We start from the raw sequence: 4,386 nt of genomic DNA on the forward strand, positions 1-4,386 counted from the left end.
TAAAGGTGCAGGCTTAATCACTGCTTGTGGTTTCCCTACCACTTAACATGTGTGACATGTTCTACAGAATTTGACCACATCCCTATGCAATCCAGGCCAAAAGAAATGTTTTTGTACTTTCGCCTGTGTCTTTCTAACTCCTAAATGATCCCCCCCATTGGAATCTCATGCGCTATCCTCAGAATATTATTTCTATATCCAAATGATAGTAAATGTGATGTACCTCCCTCCAGCTTTCATTTGCTGAAACATGATAAGGTGTCCATTTTCTCATTAAAACAATACCCTTAAGGTAATAGCATTCTGGAATACATTTTGCCTCTGTTTCTGAGTAAGCTGTTTGATATAAAGGCTGCATTTGTAAATCTTTTTTCTGCAACTCCACCAACTGCCTTGAGTTATACACTTCAGCTGAATTGTTTTCCAGTCTTTCTTCCTGAACAATGTTATCAAACACAGTGTCAGCTAATTGGATTTCCAAACCTTCTCCCTGCCTTTGAACTTCCCGTACTTCTTGTTTCAACCTGTGAGCCTGTGATTTTGTTACCACACAATCTGGAAACAATCCAGGATACTCTCTGTGCAACACTTCTGTTGAAGACACCTCTACAGGTTGCTCAACTACTATAGGAATCACTTACATTTGTGATCCAGCTATATCATTACCCAGAATAAATTGAACCCCGCAATGGGCAATTTTTCTACTACTCCAACAATTACTTCACCTGTTTTCTGCTTACTCTTTAAATTTACTTTCCACAAGGGAATAGGTTTAGCATCTCCATGAACCCCACCTGTTCCTGCAATACTCCCTCTGAACAACAAATGTTACTATCCCACATTATTAAAGATTGGCAACATTGTGTCGCTTAAAATTTTAACGTCTTTACCTACTCCACCCAGTATATATGGAAAGATTTTCCCTTCATATACAAAATCTTTAAACATCTCTGCAACCTGCTCCTTAGAATTCTTTTGGGTAAATTGTGAGAACATTCCCACTTCTTTACCTATCACTAATTCTCCCTGTTTTACCTGAACCTCGGAACCCACAGTACTTTTACTTCCAGTACTTTTCTGCACCCCTATAATTCCAAAGGATTTTCCCTGCGATTTCCAGCGCACAAATTTCGTATGTCCAGCTTTATTACAATGAAAACACCTCAATTTTTGAATGTCACTTCTACCCTCGCACCTTTCTTTTTATTCTGAGAAAAAATTTCCTGGGAATTTCCACCTACTCCTCTTCCCTGACTACTCACCTTCCTTTCACCTTCCCACTTGCTATGCTTTTCTGATTTAAAAGTGTGATGATAAAGGTTTAGCTCTATGAACTAACTCATAATCTTGATCTATCTCTGCTGCTTGTCTTACCATTTGAACCCTCTGTTCCTCCACATGAGTTCTCACTACCGAAGGAATTGAATCTTTAAATTCTTCCAAAAGAATTACAACTCTAAGAGCTGCATATGTTGTCTCTATCTTTAATGCCCATATCCACCGGTCAAAATTACTTTGTTTTACTCTTTTAAACTCAATATAAGTTTGCCCAGGCTGTTTTCTCATATTCCTAAATTTCTGCCTGTATGCCTCAGGAGCCAACTCATATGTATTCAAAATAGCCTTTTTTACCACATCATAATTCACTGATATTTCTTCTGACAGTGAAGCATAATGCTCATGTGCTTTACCCACCAACCTGGATTGTAACAACAATGTCCAGTTTTCCTGTGGCCATTTCATCTGTTTAGCTATCTTTTCAGATGAAATAAAGAATGCTTCAACATCTCTTTCCTCGAATTTTGAAAGAGCTTGTACAATTTTAAACATCTCCCCGCTGGGTTTTAGGTTAAAGGTTTTTTCAACATCAGAACTTTCCTCAGAATCTGATGTCTATTTTTTAAAATTCAGCTTGTTAAGTTGATATTCTCTCTTTCTTTCCTTCATTCTCTCTTCCATTGCTAACTTTTCCCTCTGGAGATCAAGACCTCGCATTTCCATTTCTTTTTGAAATAATCTCTCTTTTTCCCTTTCTTTTTCTGCTACCTTTAGTTCCAGTTTTCTCATTTCCAATTATTTTTCTTTTTCATATGCCTCCAATTCAAGTTTTCTCAGTTCCTTTGCTTGTTCAAATTCTCTTCATTTCTAACTGAGGTCTCACTACCTCCAGCTGTGACTCACTAGTGTCAGGTATCACTTCCAACTTTAAATGTAGTGGTATACCTTCAATTATATCTACTTTCTTCACCCCTGCAGGTAACCCCAATTGTAATTTATCCACTATTTCCATTAACTTAACTTTAGTTACCTTTTATAAACCATCCAAAGTTATAACTTCAACTCCCAGCAAGTTTTAGCAACTGTCAAAACCATATTGCAGTCTCACCACTGAAAAAAACCTCACGCCAACTCTTGAATTCAAAGTGCTTCTCTTACTCGTAACCTTAAGATTCACCAACTCCAACCCAATCAAGCAATTTGAAATATATCCCGCAAAGAGCCCCCAACTATGTTATGGCACAGCCGGTGCTAAATGCTGAGTTGTTCAAATCCCAAAGGGAAACTTGAAATAACTGCCACAACTTGTTTTGCAATTTGTATAAATTTTGAGATGTGCGCCCTGAATCCAGTAGTGATAAGACCACCAGGTCTTACAGGTTTTTACAAAACTAGATTAAACATTTTTTAATAAAAGAAATGACCTTACATACATAGATCTACAAATTACCACTATGATAACTTCTAAATCTCCTACCTAATCTGACTCCGAGTTACATTAAGACACATATTTTTAAAAGACCCAAGCAAAGTAAATGATACCCTTAACAGTCGAATTCAAAGAGAATTCTCTTAACTTCAGTCCCTGAAGACAGCAGTTTGAGGCATAGATGCTGAAGGATTTTCACACTTGTTAGATTTTAAAATGCCTACCCTTACACACAGCCTTCGCTCCTTTATATATATTTTCCCCTTTGAATGCAAATTCAGATTGTTTCACTATGTCTTTGGACTTTACCCTTCTGATAATAAAAATCTCTCATAGTACTAATTTTACCAGTAACCTTTGAGAAAAATAAACACACTCTTTCTAAACTTCACCTGGCTCTCACTCCCCCTTTTGAAAACAATCTAGTCTGGTTTATTTAAAAATGCAAATGTTCCCTTGACATCTATGGCTCTAAACTTCCCCCATGTTTACCATGTTTACATCAAAGACTTCAGACCAGCTAGCTTTAATCCAATTAAGTCTCTCGCACACGCAATCATAGACACATCCACTATTATTCTATTTTACAATAAATTCCAATAACATTATGAGAATTATTGTATCTTCCTGGCACAGGGTGAGTGTCTCACAGGCCACATGTCCTTGGGCCTTTTGAGGACACCCCACCCTGGGCTCCTGATTGGCATGTCTTGCCGCCTTGGCAGTGACTGGCGGACAGGCCCTGGCTGACATGCCCTGGGAAGCCTACCCCACTTACCTGCTTCTCGAGCCTCTTGGGCTGCTCTTGGTCTGGGACTGGCTACAATCCCACCTTCTGATTGGTCAGCAGTTCTTGGACATAGGAAATGCTGCATCAAGTGATTGAAAGCCTCAATCTCAGGCAATTTCCTGAGCCATATAAAACAGCATCTTGAATTTTATATATGTAAGTATATTATATATGTAATAGCACCTTTACTATCACTTCCCTGATTTCTGTAATATGCACAGATGCAATCCATCTGGTCTAGGGGCTTCACCTTCACTTCACTTCATTATTTTACCCCTTTATCTTAAATGCATTTGATACATCTTCAATCTCTTCCTCTAATGTCATGCCCACCTTGTTAGTTTCCCTGGTAATTTCTGAGGCAAAGTAACTATCCAGCATTTCTAATATCTCTGTCATTGCCTTAAAGTTTATCTTGTGCATCCTTTAATTTTCTTTTGTGATTTATGGGTGCATCAAATATTTTCTTTTTATAATCCTTGATAATTGTTCAGTTTCTCTTTGTTTTCTCAATTGCTTTTCTGGTTTCTTTGCAAAACTCTTCCTGTCCCCTTTTATCACCTTTTTCTTTACTGCAAAAAAGTCCCTGCGCATGAATGTATATCACCGCACTGCTCGCAAACATAAACGAGCCACTTCACGAGCTCGGCTGATGATCTTAAATTGGTTGTTAGTGTTGCTCTTAGCACACTCAGGATTGTTCAGCAATTCGTTTAGTCATTTTCTCTTGGTCAACAGCGTCTTGTGGCGGATTCATAATTACTAGATTTAATCTAGGAGGATCCTTGAGGGGCTTTGGTTGTGGACTGATGTTTATCCTTGAACAGCCAACTGCATCTTGTCTTCTGATGAAGGGTCATACGGACTGGAAAAGTCGACTGTATCTCTC

Source organism: Cetorhinus maximus, chromosome 2 (genome assembly GCF_964194155.1).
Source record: "Cetorhinus maximus chromosome 2, sCetMax3.hap1.1, whole genome shotgun sequence".
Classification (NCBI taxonomy): domain Eukaryota; kingdom Metazoa; phylum Chordata; class Chondrichthyes; order Lamniformes; family Cetorhinidae; genus Cetorhinus; species Cetorhinus maximus.